The following is a 17,252-nucleotide window of genomic DNA, read 5'->3' on the forward strand; positions in this document are numbered from 1 at the left end:
ACTGACTTCCTTGATCTTTGCACCAGCCTTTATTGAAAACGAGCCAGGCTTGCTTCTCTTTTGAGTAATGTGAAGGCAGATTACTGCTATGACATGGGGACTGTTGTTCATAGGTGTCCAAACTTGAACACTAGACTTTTAACTCTAGTCAACTTTTTGAGCCCTAGTCTTAGACTCAGACCCTCCCCCCCCACAAGAAGTGCCTTGGAAAAAAACCTTAACATGCAAGTAATTGGAAGAAACTAGAACGGTGCTTTTTTAAAAAAACTGGCCAGAGCCTTTTTTTAATTAGCTCAAATCAACGTGGGCTGATTTAATGTGTGTTTATATATAAAGTATGCAAACATGTTGGTTTTGCAAGGCTAAATTGCCGATACCACTAGGGGAAAACTAACCCAAGTTTGTTATGATTTGTTTAGAATGGGTTATTTTTACAATGGTCTTGAATAAATACTTTTTGGTACTTCTACAGCTTAGCATGTTTTTCTTGTACAAGTTGCTGCGACTATTGCTAGGGAGTGAAATTCTGAGATTTGTAACGAAGAGTGGATCTGAAGGAATCTGATTGGTAAACAGGTAACATGGGTGAATGAATGTTTGACCTCTGAAAAATAACACTTGACATAGTTCAGACCCCTGAAACTGTACTATACTAGTTTTCAACTTTCATTTTTAAGGGAAAAAAGAAAGAAATTCAGGCAGTTCTATGGGTCATAAATAAATTGCTCTTCAGCATTTTCCTCCCTAATGTGACTCTCACTAGAAGTTTTATCTAGTTGGGCAACATTTCATTAGCACTAACAAAAATAATGGCGGCAAGCTTTGGAGTTCTCCAGGACTCCTCATTAGGCAAACGAAGGAATGGAGGAAATGGGGGCCTGACTCAAGGTACAAAAATTAGCCTGGGTGTTGTAGCCATGAGATCAGCTTGTAGCCTCAGTTGAGACTGCAGACAGAATAAATCCTTCTCATGTGCTACAGGTATCAGGTTACACACCTAGAATTCTGGGGTAAAGAAACAATGCTTGCTCCCAAATTATGAGAAATTAAAGTTAGGACATTTCAGGTTATAGATCCCCCCCACCTCTGCTAATCTATAAGCTATTTTTTAAAATTATATATAAATATTGTCTTCAATGTTGCCTGATAATAAAGTTATGATGACAAGTCAGACTTTAAATTTTTCAGAAACGAGGAGTTCCCATTGCTTTTTTTTTTAAAAAATCCTCATCTTGCTCTCTTCTGTGTAACAACTTGCCTGTTGAAGAGTTTGGAAGAAATCAGAAGTTTGCTGCAATTTTGTGATACACTGGTACCTTGGGTTAAGCACTTAATTCGTTCCGGAGGTCTGTTCTTAACCTGAAACTGTTCTTAACCTGAAGTACCACTTTAGCTAATGGGGCCTCCTGCTGCCGCCACGCTGCTGCTGCATGATTTTCGTTCTCATCCTGAGGCAAAGTTCTTAACCCGAGGTACTATTTCTGGGTTGGCGGAGTCTGTAACCTGAAGCATCTGTAACCTGAAGCGTATGTAACCCGAGGTACCAGTGTATTTATTTGGTTGGTCCTAATAAAGTTATTAGGGGATGTGGGTGGCGCTGTGGTCTAAACCACAGAGCCTCTTGGGCTTGCCAATCAGAAGGTCGATGGGGTGAGCTCCCGTTGCTCGGTCCCTGCTCCTGCCAACCTAGCAGTTCAAAACCACGTCAAGGTGCATGTAGATAAATAGGTACCACTCCGTCAGGAAGGTAAACGGTGTTTCCGTGCGCCGCTCTGGTTTGCCAGAAGCGGCTTAGTCATGCTGGCCACATGAACCAGAAACTGTACGCCGGCTCCCTCGGCCAATAAAGCGAGATGAGCGCCGCAACCCCAGAGTCGGCTACGACTGGACCTAACAGTCAGGGGTCCCTTTACCTTAATAAAGTTATTACCCAACTGTGGCTTTTGGAAGGTGGTTCCCCCCCTCTATGGACTAACACCTTTGCTTTTGACAAATTTTATACATATTTTCACATAAACTCTCTATATTATGTCTGTGTTTCTCAGTGATTTTAGAAATTTCTCAGCTGGTTGAGCTGCGATGCCTTCAAATGGTAGTTCTCAATTTGGGTCATAAACCACTGAGAAGTTATCTTTGTGCAGAAGTAAATGGGAAATCTGTCACTTTTGCCCTGTTGTGCAATCCCATTTATTTTAGTCTGACCTGGGTAGGGGGTCCTCTTAATGAATTATGCCTGTGGATATTACTTTTACGAGGGAATTAAACTGTTACAGAGAAAGTCTTCATGCGATGTCAGAACAACACTGTTTTACTTCTTACACAAATATTCCTTTTGAGTGTAGCCTGGGAAAACACTGATTAGATTTCTTTACAGACTGCATGGTTCTTAAATCTGCGATCCTTTTATTCTTTGATATTCCATATTCTTTAACATTTGCTTGATAAGTGTATGCCTGATGAGTAAGGAGAAGAGTCAAGTGCTAATGACATCACCATGTTTTCCCTTGCTTGTTCTAGATTTTTCCGTTCCAGGAAGGAAGGGGGTAGAGCATCTGCCTTGCATGCAGAATGTCCCAGCTTCAGTTCCTGACATAGAATCTTAGAATTGTCGAGTTGGACGGGGGTCCTAAGGTTCATCTAAGTCCAACCCCCTCAAATCCAGGAATCCTGCATTCCAGGTAGGGCTGGGAGAGACTCCTGTCTGAGATCCAGCTCTGAGGGCCTTCTGGCGGTTCCCTCCCTGCGAGAAGTGAGGTTACAGGGAACCAGGCAGAGGGTCTTCTCGGTGGTGGCGCCCGCCTTGCAGAGCACCCTCCCACCAGATGTCAAGGAAATAAACAAGTATCTGACCTTTAGAAGACACCTGAAGGCAGCCCTGTTTAGGGAAGTTTTTAATGTTTGAAATTTTATTCTGTTTAATATTCTGTTGGGAGCCGCCCAGAGTGGCTGGGGAAACTCAGACAGATGGGCGAGCTATAATCAATCAATATTATTATTATTATTATTATTATTATTATTATTATTATTATTATCACTTTGAGAGTTGTTTCCCCTCTGGGCACACAGTACCCAGCTAGAAAGTACAGTCTTATGACCCAGTATAATCCTACGCTGGTTGTTTTTCTCATGTTACATTAAAAACCCAATTGAGCCTGCAATCCTGAACCCACATACTATGGGAGTAAACCCTATTAAATCCACTGGGACCCACTGAGTCGATATGTTTAGGATTGCAGCCTTAGCCGTCTCCATATCCTTAGCTCTACATCTGAATATTGTTAATATGTCCAGAGAGCAGAAGGGAATTTAAGGTTGTGTTCCTGTGCACGCTTTCAGAACAGCCAGTGTGGTGTAGTGGTTAGAGTGTCAGTCTGGGACCTGGGAGACCAGGGTTCAAATCACCCCGTGGCTTTGAAACTCACTGGGGTGTCCATGGGCTAGTCACTGCCTTTCAGCCTAACCTACCTCCGAGGGTTGTTGTGGGGATTAAATGTGGCAAGGCAGAACGATGTATACCAATAGATAGATAGATAGATAGATGATAGAAGTAAGCTCCTCTGAACATTGCCACCATAAAATCTATCTGAAAATGTACGCTCTAGCCAATGTAGGTTTCACACCTGCATTACAAGACTGATTTAAGTACCAATGGGTTTAATAAGCCCCCATGTGGAAAAACACGCTTTGTTACCAAACTCATCTAGGTGTGCTTTGTGACCCCCAAAGGCATTGCAAAGAGGCGTCTCTCCTTCAGATGTATCCATTAGGAAGTTAGGACTTTGGTGTGTGTGTGTGTGTGTGTGTGTGTGAGAGAGAGAGGAGTCATTTTTTCCCTGCTAATTGACAGGATGTTGTGGAATTATAAGCACTACATAGCAGTAAACAAGGCCTTATATTGACGGCACTAAAACAGTAGATGCTGCCACTGCTGCGAATTCGCAATGGGAAATGGGGAGAGAACGGAATGTCAGTGGAGAGGGAGGCCGTTTTTTTGGCAAACTGGGAAAGTCTGAAGCCCCTGCTATGTGCATAGCAATGAGCTCAGGCTCACAACAGATGTGTGCGACACACAGAATTCCATTCCGTCCGTGTAATGTGGGAATCGGCCACTGGAAAGAACAGCCATCATTCTGACAGGGCTTCCAGGAGGCAGCGTTCACTAGGCCCAAATGACATAAAACGCTATGCAGTATTAGCATTAATGCTGAAGTGTTTTTTGCAGCATGCTTACACAGTGAAGAGATAAGAGCCCCATTCCCTTTACTTCTGCTGTTCAGCGGTGATGAGTACCGCTTATGCATCCAAAATGATCCTGTCCAAGAGGGAGCTGTCAGTAGGCTTTCTGAAACTGCAAGGTTTGGACAAGCAGAATAATAATATCTATTTATCAGCGTGTGGCGCTCTGGGGGGCACAGGTGGCACTGTGGTCTAAACCACTGAGCCTAGGGCTTGCTGATCAGAAGGTTGGCGGTTCGAATCCCTGCGATGGGGTGAGCTCCTGTTGCTCGGTCCCTCCTCCTGCACGTTCGAAAGCACGTCAAAGTGCAAGTAGATAAATAGGTACCACTCTGGTGGGAAGGTAGACGGCGTTTCCGTGTGCTGCCCTGGTTCGCCAGAAGCGGCTTAGTCATGCTGGCCACACGACCTGGAAGCTGTATGCCGGCTCCCTCGGCCAGTAAAGCGAGATGAGCGCCACAACCCCAGAGTCGTTCGCGATTGGACCTAGCACTCGGGTCCCTTTACCTTTATCTATCTATCTATCTATCTATCTATCTATCTATCTATCTATCTATTAACAAAGCCTCAGGGAAATTGCAAGGTTGAGAAACCGCAGAAGCAAAAATATCTTCCTGGAACTTAGAGCCGGGGATTAAAATACAACAACCCAAAACAGTGTAATATGGACTGAGCATGCTCAGAGGCCGCAGAATGCTTTGTGTCTTTTAGAGGAGGGGAGAAAAATAGAAAATGGGTGGGGGAGGGAATGGGGTGGAATATTTTGAATGAAGGCATGACTAGCTGACGCTCGTACTGCAACATTTGGTTGCAGACCCCACTTGTTCTCTCAGTATTAATGCGAACCAGTTCTCATATTGCCCTTCAACTTGTCTTTCATGCTCGCAGTCAATTAATAAATGGTCTCAGTTTATTAAAATGCTAATTTGGGGAGTGCTGCTTAAATGTGTGCTCACGGCTGGAGCAGACATGCTAATCCATAATCTTGCTAAAAGCACTTTGATGTAGAATTGTTAAGGTACACCCGCTGCACAATCCCTGCCATTTTGTTCTTGGCAAACTTACCATTACAATATATCTTGCAGGTCTTTAGGGCTGACCTGGAAAAGGACTCCTACCTCCCCAACTTTACCACCTTAGGGTGGTAAAAGGTTCTGTGAAGTTGAAGTGTATGATTTCAGGCCCTCGGAGGGTGTTGTTAGTGGAAGAGATATGTTCACTCCATGCAGTCCTCAAACAATTCCTACTCCCCACTCATGTTGGGTACTCTTTCTCCAATGGTTCCTGGATCCTTTCTACCAATAAGACACCCCGGTGAGGACAGGAAGTGTTACATTCTGGTTCTGTGCTTAGCCTGAGGTTTCATGAGGACGCCATGAAATGATGCTTCCTTCCTGCTCTCTGGCATTTTCCGAGTAGGAAAGAACTACACAGCACTAACCAAACAGGCACCATGACCAGTCCAACCCAACCATCAGGAGGAACATATGTGGTAGCAGACAGCATCACCTCCAGGGTGTGGAGGACTCAAAACGTAAGAACATCACAAGAGCTTGCTGGATCAAAGGCCCATCGAGTCCAGCATCCTGTTCTCACAGTGACCAACCAGGTGGGGATTCCCAAAGTAGGACCTGAGCACAAGAGCACTCACCCCTCCTGCAGTTTTCAGAAACTGGTCTTCAGAAGCAGGTTCTCTCTGAAAGTGAGTGTAAAGGTAAAGGGACCCCTGACCATTAGGTCCAGTCGTGACCGACTCTGGGGTTGCGGCGCTCATCTCGCTTTATTGGCCGAGGGAGCCGGCGTACAGCTTCTGGGTCATGTGGCCAGCATGACTAAGCCGCTTCTGGAGAACCAGAGCAGCGCACGGAAACGCCGTTTACCTTCCCGCCGGAGCGGTACCTATTTATCTACTTGCACTTTGATGTGCTTTCGAACTGCTAGGTTGGCAGGAGCAGAGACCGGGCAACGGGAGCTCACCCCATCACGGGGATTCGAACCGCCGACCTTCTGATCAGCAAGTCCTAGACCCTGTGGTTTAACCCACAACGCTCTCTACCTGGTGTCAGAAGTGTGTATATGTGTGGAAAGTTTCATGAATTCTAGGCTTCCTTGGCTCCCAAAAGCCCCCAGGCTCAAACAAACAAAACACCAAAAGGACTTCCATGCGTACTTTAGGAAAGGGGATTGCGGTGAATAGACAATAACTGAATGAAGATAAGGCTTTTCTATGGTAGCATCCAGAGTCTGGGATGTGCAACTGGTGCCAACATTACAGTCTTTTCAACACCTTGTTAAAATATTTTTATTTTCCCAGGCATTTTAAATTATGTTTAGTCTGCATTATGTTTCTAAAGTTTTATTGCTGTTAATTCCTCATATTTGCAACTGGCCTTAATAGTTTTGTTCATACACAACATACACCACTCTGGAATTCTTTTGGATAGAGGGCGGTCGAGGAATACTTTAAATCGATCAATCCCCCAGCAAGTGTTTGGCCAATGTTACGTTTTGACCTGGGTCTTACAGGTTTATGGCCCAGACTCTTAACTACTCTTAAAAAGGTAAAGGGTAAAGGGACCCCTGACCATTAGGTCCAGTCATGACCGACTTTGGGGTTGCAGCGCTCATCTCGCTTTATTGGCCGAGGGAGCCGGCGTTTGTCCGCAGACAGCTTCCAGGTCATGTGGCCAGCATGACGAACCAGAGCAGTACACAGAAATGCTGTTTACCTTCCCGCTGGAGCAGTACCTATTTATCTACTTGCAATTTGTGCTTTCGAACTGCTAGGTTGGCAGGAGCTGAGACCGAACAACGGGACCTCACCCCGTCGCAGGGATTCGAACTGCAGACCTTCTGATCGGCAAGTCCTAGGCTCTGTGGTTTAACCCACAGCGCCACCCGCGTCCCCTAACTACTCTTATAACATGCTTTATTGCACTCTCTTGCAAATGTGGAACAGGATGGGGAAATAGATTGATGACTATATTCTGGGTGGACTCAGCAGCACGAGGGTGTGATCTTGAATACTGTGTGCAACTATGAAACTCGAGGGAATTTTCTGGCTTCTTGCAGAGTTCATTCCATTCCTGCATCTTGCTAACTTGCTGCTTCCAGAGATGTCTTGCCTCTCTGATTCATAAGGTGACACTTCTTGTGGAGTGAATTCTTTGTTGCTAACGCCCACATTGCATGGGTCTTCAGAAATGCTTTCTCAAGCAGGGTGAGCCCAGGTTGTACACTGAGCAATGTGTAACCCTGTCTTATAAACATACTAAGGAATGAATGAAAAGCAGAAGGGACAGCTATATCTTTCTAATGAGGGTTTGTGAGATATTTATCAAGCAAATTAGGCAAATGAAGCCAAACACAGCTGTTTTATATTGCAAATTAAACTCTTCCTTTTCAAACAGCCATTAAAATATAAATAAATGTGGCCAAATTCACCCCTGATGCCTTGCTTTGCAATCCAGGAAGATTAGTCCTGAGATGACAGGTGCCTATAGTAGATATCTTTTTACTGTCACTACATCATGGCTCCTTGTTGGGTTGGATACACACATGATTTCCCTGAAAGAAACCTGAGAGCTGCACTTTGCTAAGGGCAAACTATGCGATGGGCAAACTCCACTTCCAAGGATTCTTTGGGGAAAGTTATTTGCGTTTTAGTGGTGCAGCAATGTAATTGCTGGGATGTGGATGGTGCTGTGGGTTAAACCACAGAGCCTAGGACTTGCCGATCAGAAGGTCGGCGGTTTGAATCCCCACGATGGGGTGAGCTCCCGTTGCTCGGTCCCTGCTCCTGCCAACCTAGCAGTTCGAAAGCACATCAAAGTGCAAGTAGATAAATAGGTACCGCTCTGGTGGGAAGGTAAAACGGCGTTTCTGTGCGCTGCTCTGGTTCACCAGAATGACCTGGCCACATGACCTGGAAGCTGTACGCTGGCTCCCTCGGCCAATAAAGCGAGATGAGCGCCGCAGCCCCAGAGTCAGTCATGACTGGACCTAATGGTCAGGGGTCCCTTTACCTTTAATGTAACTGCTAGTCCATTTCCAAAGCTAAGCAGGGTCTCATATGGTTTCAAATTGGATGGGGAACCACAGTTTGAGATTCATGCATTGCAGGGGGTTGGATTAGATGATGTCTTCCAAAGGTTGCACGAATAATAATTGCATAATAATTTTATTATTTATACCCTGCCCATCTGGGGCAACTCTGGGTGGCTTCTAACACATTCAAAGACATAATAAAATATAAAACATTACTGTGAAACATTACGTAACTCCTTGGCTCAGGGGTTGCATAACTCCATACCCTCCAACATTTCTCCAGTGAAAATAGGGACGTCCTAAGAAAAGTGGGACATTCTGGGATCAAATCTGAAAACAGGATAGCTTCTGTAAATCCAGGACTGTCCCTGGAAAATGGAGACACTTGGGAAGACTGGAAGTGTTGTCTACACATTTGCTACAGCAAAGCACTGGACTATTGGAAAAAGTACACATGATTAAGCAAATCAGTTCTTGGTTTCATTTCTGTCACAGAGGACATGGCCTCATTATTTGTGACACTGTTTGAGAATTAATTAGTCTCTGGAAAGATTTAATCTCTGATTCAGCTGAATTTATTATACCTTGGATGTGTCACATGGAAAACAAGGTTAACAAAAGGAAACATCTGCTCTTTATCTCCGCGGATGAACATTTGCGCAGTTAAGAAGCGATTTGAAACATTGCTTATTTTGTACTGGCTAGAAGTGATATTTGAGGTAGGGCTCTGTCTTGGATGCAGATAGTGGGAAACCACTTGACGATGATATTCCATTTAATGAGTTCCCATTTTTTCCTCTGGATACTTCTTCATAATAGCCCTTTTTTTGATTCTGGAAACAAAAGAGCATGGGAATCTAAGAAAGCCTGAAGTGGAAGACAAATGCTAGTAAAGAACAGAAACCTCCAGCGCTTTTAGAATGGGAGCGAGTCGTTCCAACTTCATGCTATTTTTCTCCAAGGAAAAGGGAAAACAGAGTGGGAAGAGAATTACTCCAGTTTGGCACTCTCCAAGGACACACCTGGACATCTGCTTCAGAAATGGAGTCAACAGTACTGTGCATGTAATAGATAGAGGAATTTCTCTTTTGGAACAGAACATTGTCATTTTTTTAAAAAGGGAAAGGATGATACATTTCTATTACAAATCAGGGCATCTTTTCATCTGTTCCACTATGTCTTTATTTCTTCTCTCCTTACCCATAGGTATCTGGTTGGACACTACGAGAACAGTATGCTGGACTAAATGGGATGTTGGGCTCTTCTTATCTTCTGATGTTTATTATAAACCAGGATTTCCCAAACTTGGGTCCCCAGCTATTTTCGGATTACAATTCCCATCATCTCTGACCACTGGTCCTGCAAGTTAGGGATGATAGGAGTTGTAGTCCCAAAACAGCTGGAGATTCAAGTTTGGGAAACACTGTTCTAAACCAAAAGGACCTATTTACCACTTAAGTTGGAGTGTCATGTACCATATAGATACAATGGCCCATTAAGGTGTGTGTTTTTCATAACTGCACAGTATTCACAATCGTATTTTAGGAGAAGACAAGGAGAAAGCTATAATACAGCAGAGGGAAGGACTGCAGCCGTCTGATTCCACCTAAACATTAGGAAGAACTTCCTGACAGTAAGAGCTGTTCGACAGTGGAATTTGCTGCCAAGGAGTGTGGTGGAGTCTCCTTCTTTGGAGGTCTTTAAGCAGAGGCTTGACAACCATATGTCAGGAGTGCTCTGATGGTGTTTCCTGCTTGGCAAGGGGGTTGGACTCGATGGCCCTTGTGGTCTCTTCCAACTCTATGATTCTATGATTCTATGGTGCTGGGTTGAAATGCTGTTTGGGAAAATTACATTTTCCAAAGGTGCATAAAGGATTTATGAATGCTGGTTTCAGGATAAAACAACATGAACCAGTTGTTTTGGCATAGATTGCAGAAGGGACATCATTCTTCTTCCTCTGTCTGAGCTCCAGTCCAGAGCAGGAGGTGGATTCCTTTTTCCCCTGCACAATACAAGTTTTGCCGCAGCAAGGAAATCCCTTCCCATGGCGAACTGTTTGCATGTATTACCTTGTTCCCACACCCATTTTTTCCTCCTTCAATTCAACTAGTCTTTGTCAAACATTCTATGATTTTAAATGCCTTAAACTCGCATATGATGGACAGGGCCAGCGCTACCATTAGGCAGAGTGAGGCAGCCACCTCAGGCAGCTGATGTAGAGCACCATAAAAAAGGCAGCATAGCTCTAGGTATGTATTTGAGACACTTTCTGCCTCCGATGCCAGACTAAATTGGTCATCTTTGGAAGGCGGTCATCATTGCTGGTTTGCCTCAGGCAGCAAAATGTCATGAGCCAGCCCTGATTATGGAATAGTTGTCACTTAACTGCCTTTCAACTTTTGCTTGCAAGTAGTTAAAGTGTAGCTGTACAGCGGAGAGGAAATTCTAATCCTTGTTAGTAAACATGTCGTGCAAGTGAGTGATTTTATGTATATAATGAAATCTCTCTCCCAATATCCCCTCAAAATCAAAATAAAGTATGGCTGCATATATGGATCGGCTGTAGTAGTCATGGGAGATAAATTTGGTTCAAGCCATACTTAATTTGAACCCACCTAATTCTCACCCCCCAAAACGTGTGAATGGAAATGCAGCTACCCTTCAAGATCATGTGATGCAGACCTCCAACCAAAGAATGTGTACAAAAGTGTGTAAACAAGTGAAAAGTGCCAATACAGTATAACCTCTACTTATGATAATAATCTGTTCTGGAGGCCTGTACGCTGGGTAAAACCAGACGCTAGTTGAGGCGCCGTTGTGCGGCAGCGCACTTCAGATGGCAGGAGCCGCTTCAGCGCATGTGCAAATCACGGCAAACCCGGTGTTTACTTCTGGGTTTGCTGCGGTTGCAACTTGGAACGTCTGTGAGAAGAGGCGGGTGTAAGTCGAGGTTCCACTGTATATGCATGCAAAAGCTATTGCTGAAAATGACATACAAAGTGAGAGCTTCAGGAGGAATGCATAGCAAAAGACTGATGGATATCCATATGGCCTTTTTTTTTTTTTTTAAATCCATCTGTTGAGGAGAAATGAATCTAAGATTGGAAAAATGAGAAGCCCCAAAAAACTGAAATGGAGAGATTTTGTCTATCTCTGAGTCTGTAGGTCGTTTCCTAGGCTCCCCAAAACAGCACCGGGTGAGGAGAAAATGAATCTGCCCATGCTCTTCAGTGAATAATCTCTGAAGAGCAAGAGATGGTGTCCCCTCTTCTCTGCATCGCCATGGGGAGTGTATGCGTGTGATTTTGAGTGTGTATCTTTGAGAGACAGGTGGGGGCTGTGTATTTGTGTGAGTGGTGAAGGCAAGTGCTGTTTGTGTGGTGGTTGTGCTTGCAGAGTCGGTATGTGGATTGGTGTATGAGTACAGTGGTACCTTGGGTTAAGAACCTAATTTGTTTCAGAGGTCCATTCTTAACCTGAAACTGTTCTTAACCTGAAGCACCACTTTAGCTAATGGGGCCTCCCACTGCCACTGCACGATTTCTGTTCTCATCCTGAAGCAAAGTTCTTAACCCAAGGTACTATTTCTGGTTTAGCAGAGTCTGTAACCTGAAGCGTCTGTAACCCGAGGTACCACTGTATGTAGTCCATATGTGTGCTTTATGGGTGGTGAGAGTGCACATGCTCACTTGCGCATGCCTCTGTGTGTGCTGGCTATGCTCACTGCTGGCATGTGGCCCTCGGAGGGAAGTCTGACTGTCAACGTGACCCTCTGGCCAAAAAAATTTAGCCACCCCCGCTCTAAGGACTTCAGTCACTTCTGTAATCATAACCGTCATTAACTCCCTTGAGAAAGTTCTCCATTTTGAAAATTTCCCTCACAGATTTTGAAAATTAAGTCTCCACCTTTGTATGGTTTTATGGCTTGTTCATAGGCTGTGTGACACAGCCTTCTTTCTGCCCAATTCACTGTCCTCCTCAGTGTTTTCCAGACGACTGTTTGCTTCTTTCGCTCTGTGTTGCCCTGTGTGTATCTGGTTACTTCGACCCCCTCAGTGAATAATAATCTTCTGTGCATGGAAGCCATGAAATAGTGACAACGTTGAGCTGAGGAGGGAGAGGAGAAGCCCTCCAAAAGAGCATTTTCAAGCGAATTAACCTCCTAAAACAATCCTACATGAAGACTTCTTCATTTTTCAAAGTTCGGCTGCCGTGAAAAATCATGTTCAAACATAAACCATTTGAGGTTAGGTTGATAGTTGCCACTTTAACTAACTGCAGTTTGATGCTGAATCCAAACCAGATGTTTTATTTTTTGTCAGGGGTGTTTTCTGTTGTCTAGGGAGGGAGGAAGGGAAGGGAGGGGGACGGGAAGGCAGGCACAAAGGGTTATGGAGCAGGGATTTTTTTATATATATACTGCAGTTGATTAGGACAAATTACAAAGAGCTATGCTTTCGGATTGGAAATGCTGAGGCGTTTATGATCTCAGGCCCCAACAATTAAAAGAAAAGAAAAACAGAGGGATTGAAAGAATATGTACTGTGAACCGTTAAACCGAAAGGCCCACGGGCCCACAGCAGCTGGATTTCATTTAGCCTTAAAAAGTTTAATAGCCTAAGCTTGCACATCTCTCCACTTCAGAAGATCATCTGCCAGGTGGGGGAAATTTTACTCCTTCCTCTGCCCCCCTCCTGGTAATAGTCATGCTGTCTCACTTCATTTTTGTAATAAAAAGGTATTGTCTCTCGAAATGTTTTAGCAGGATCTGTGTTTTACCCAGAGCAGAATTTATAACCCTGGAGAAATGGGAATTCAGCATAAAGGGAACCGACGGGATGAACCGCCTGTAGGTCTGTATTTTAGTTTTCCTCCTCAGCCCTGTATGACTGAGAAACATTTCATGCCCATGTTTGCCAGGAGACATGTTGAGAGAGTTGGACAAAACCAGCCTTCAGAGCTCTGGTGAGAGAAAATGCCTCAGTCCAAACAAAAACTGGCTCCTCCGTTTCTCTCATAGATAAACACGACTTGTGGCTCCTAAAAGCTGTCACATCCCGGGAAATGGCTTAAACTGGCCAGCTAAACCAGGTGAGGGTAGCCAATGGGTCTCAAACCCCTGGTGAGTTAGGGGCTTCCCCTGCGTGTGAAGATAGGCTCCAGAGGATTAAGCAGGAGAGACCAGTAGTGGGTCCAATGGTCAAGAAGGCTGTTTCTGCACGTGCTGTAAAGAGAAGTGTCATGTACTGAAGTTCTCACCCTGGGCCAGCAGGGGGATACTGTAGATAGTTTTCACTCAGGTCCACATATGCAAATAAGGAATTGAAAGTGATGTTCAGTGACTGGATAGTTACAAAAAGTTGTTACTGTTGCGTTGTAGTTGAGTTCTATGTAAGCAGGTTGGCGGAACCCTTCAGTTCAGTTTTGTTCCGGCCTGTGAATAAACAAGAGCTGTCTGAAGAAACGCTGTGTCGTCTGATATGTTCACCCACAACTTAACAGGAAGTGAGGGGCAGATGAGGCTCATCAACCTGGGAAGAGTTGAGGAGAAGGAAGAAAAACCTCACCCTAAACCTTCACAGCCCTGTGGGATATCTTCAGGAGAAGAAAAGGCTAGGGAGTAAACCCTACACAATCCAGAGTGGAGCCCCTAAGACCAAGGCCATTCTAAGAGAATGATGGAGGCATTCATGGTGACTTCTGGCATCTAGAAGAATTGCACTGCCTAAGACAGTTGGATGGCACCTTGCATGCCACCTTCCGGCAACTCCTGCAGCCCAGCTGGGGCCAAACTTTGTTGTTGTTTAGTCGTTCAGTCGTGTCCGACTCTTCGTGACCCCATGGACCAGAGCACGCCAGGCACTCCTGTCTTCAGGGGCCAAACTTACCACTCTGCTTTCCTTTGGACCACATCAGCGAGGCCGAGAGGGGGGTCTTGTCATCTGAGCAGCCCAGGACCTCCACACACATTGCCCAGGCTTGCAGCTTGGGGAGGTCAGTTGGGTGCTGCTAATGTAGCAGTTTGACTTCACTCCATTGTCTCTCGAGACAGACAGATGCTAGCAACAGCAACATTGGCACCATAGATTTATACATACAGTGATGCCACTTTTAACTGGCATGGCTTCCCCCAAAGAATGGTGGGGGCTGTAGTTTCTTAAGGGTGCTGAGAGTTGTTAGGAGCCCCTCTTCCCCCCTCGCCTGAGCTGCAATTCCCAGAGTGGTTTAACCACCAACCCCCCCTCACAGGAAACCCTGGGAATTGTATCTCTTAGGAAACTCCTTTTCCCTTCTAACAACTCACAGCACCTTTAACAAAACATAGCACCCACAATTCTTTGGTGGAAGCCATGACAGTTTAAGATGATGTCATCGTGGCCTATCACTGCTTCCAATGTGGCACAAACAAAAGAGCAATTGGTTTTAACCTGGGACAGAAGTCCCAATTTCTGCCATGAACATAGGGTCAGTCGCTATCTGCACCAGACCGTGTGGCGGTAAGGTATGTGATTTTAGAGGGCAAAACTTAATTTTGCAAATTTCTTTAGAGTTGGGTCTTTAAGATTTTTTTTTTTTTTTGCAGGGGGTGGGCTTGAGGAATTTAAATCGGCTACTATTTTGGTGATTACAACATTCAGCTTGGAAAATTTCTGTTTGATGCATATAAACTGCTTTCGGAAAACCAAAGAATTTTAATTTTACCTTCTGAAAATGTCAGGTATTGTGACAACAACGACAACAACCAGTGCTTTTTTTTTCTGGGGTACTCATAGGTATGCAATACCAGTACCTTTTTTTCTACAGGAAAAGCACTGTTAAGAAATACTAATAAAACTAATACTATAACTGCAAGTACTTGGCAGTCATTCATGATTTCTATGGAATTTTACTTGTTCTAACTTTGTAGCACCCTTCATTTTTGGAAAAAAATTCAACATGTCCTAATGTGTCAGTGCCTGCTGAAATTGCGGCTTCTGTCAAGTGGTAGCTGAGGACGGGTGGAAAACTTATATAAAGGTAAAAGGTAAAGGATCCCTGGATGGTTAAGTCCAGCCAAAGGTGACAGTGGGGTTGCGGCGCTCATCTCGCTTCCAAGCCAAGGGAGCCGGCGTTTGTCCACACACAGCTTTCCGGGTCATGTGGCTAGCATGACTTAACAGCTTCTGGTGCAATGGAAAATGATGACAGAAACCAGAGGGCATGGAAATGCCATTTACCTTCTCGCTGCAGTGGTACCTATTTATCCACTTGCACTGGTGTGCTTTCGAACTGCTAGGTTGGCAGGAGCTGGGACAGGGCAACGGGAGCTCGCTCTGCCGTGGGGTTTCGAACCACCTACCTTCTGATCAGCAGGCCCAAGAGGCTGAGTGGTTTAGACCACAGCGCCACCTGTGTCTAGCCACTGCCACCAAACACTCACATAACATAGGTATTACCAAAGCAGTCTACACTCACAGGAAGCAGTGATGTCCTTGACTTACCCCAGCACTACCAGCCTTTGTGACAATACTTACATCACATGGGGACCCTTCTGTGCAATCAGTAAGGGTGTCATTGGCTGCAACCCCCACAGCTCACACAGCAGACCATTTGCATTTGAAAAGATTCCCATACAGGGCTGGCATCCGTGTGCGCCATTATTCCACTGATGCCTACCCTAAAGGTAAAGGGACCCCTGACCATTAGGTCCAGTCGTGACCGACTCCGGGGTTGCGGCGCTCATCTCGCTTTATTGGCCGAGGGAGCCAGCGTACAGCTTCCGGGTCATGTGGCCAGCATGACTAAGCCGCTTCTGGCAAACCAGAGCAGCGCACAGAAACGCCATTTACCTTCCCGCTGGAGCGGTACCTATTTATCTACTTGCACTTTCCCATGCTTTCGAACTGCTGGGTTGGCAGGAGCTGGGACCGAGCAACGGGAGATCACCCCGTCGTGGGAATTTGAACCGCTGACCTTCTGGTTGGCAAGTCCTAGACTCTGTGGTTTAACCAACAGCGCCACCCACATCCCTGATGCCTACCCTAGGCTCCTTTAAAAACAACAACACACCTCCTATTTGAATTTCCCAAGATAACCCTGATGCAGCATGGCTGTTAGCATTGAGGGAAATTTAAACAGCAGGCCCCTGCTTGGAGCATTGCTCCTGTCTACCAGTGGTGCCAGATGAATTATCCAGGGCCTGCCAGCAGAGGAGGGGGCTTAACACAGGACACATTAGCCAGCCCCCAGCCCCCCACCACACTGCTCACCCTCAGAACCAAAGCTGGCCCTGCTCCCAGTGGTATAAGTCTGGCTTGGTCTGGAGAGTTTGATAGTTAGAAGAATATCCCAACTGCAAGCTATTTTTATTATTATTAAAGATTTTCTTGATTTACAAAACTGCACGCTGTTTTCTGCACTGTTTTTATTTTTAAGCGTTTCCATGGCATGTCTGCAAATCATCTGGGGATAAAAGGCAATTCAAAAATTAATAAATACACACCCCACCCAATATAAGATACCATTGAAAATATAAAACACCATGGAAAATATCAAATCTCCCATACAGTTATAATCCACCCAAAGGAATTTGAATCTGCCAGTGCTCTGTGCAAATGGATTCCTCTCAAGGGAGACAGCTGGCTAGTTCACAGAACCTGGACAAATGGCACATTGGCCGCCATATGGAATTACATATCTGACTGGTCTTCCAGTGCATGGATCAAGTGGCCACGTTGCTGGAGAAAATCACTTCCACATAATAGCAGTTTGCTAAATGAGCTGTGACTTGATTGCGGTCCCATGTTCTGTAGTTAATGCAGCGTCTACTTTGCTATAAAGAAACTGTGCTGTTGCCTCAGAGCTGGCCTCTGGGGGAGCACAGCGATGTGAAGTCTAAGCTAGGCTTTGTAGCCTGTCACCATGAATGGTTTGTTTATTATAGTCCTTCCATTCAGAAATGTCATCTGCAGTCTGTACTTGTTAGG

Source organism: Podarcis tiliguerta (genome assembly GCF_965153285.1).
Source record: "Podarcis tiliguerta genome assembly, chromosome: 12".
Taxonomy (NCBI): domain Eukaryota; kingdom Metazoa; phylum Chordata; class Lepidosauria; order Squamata; family Lacertidae; genus Podarcis; species Podarcis tiliguerta.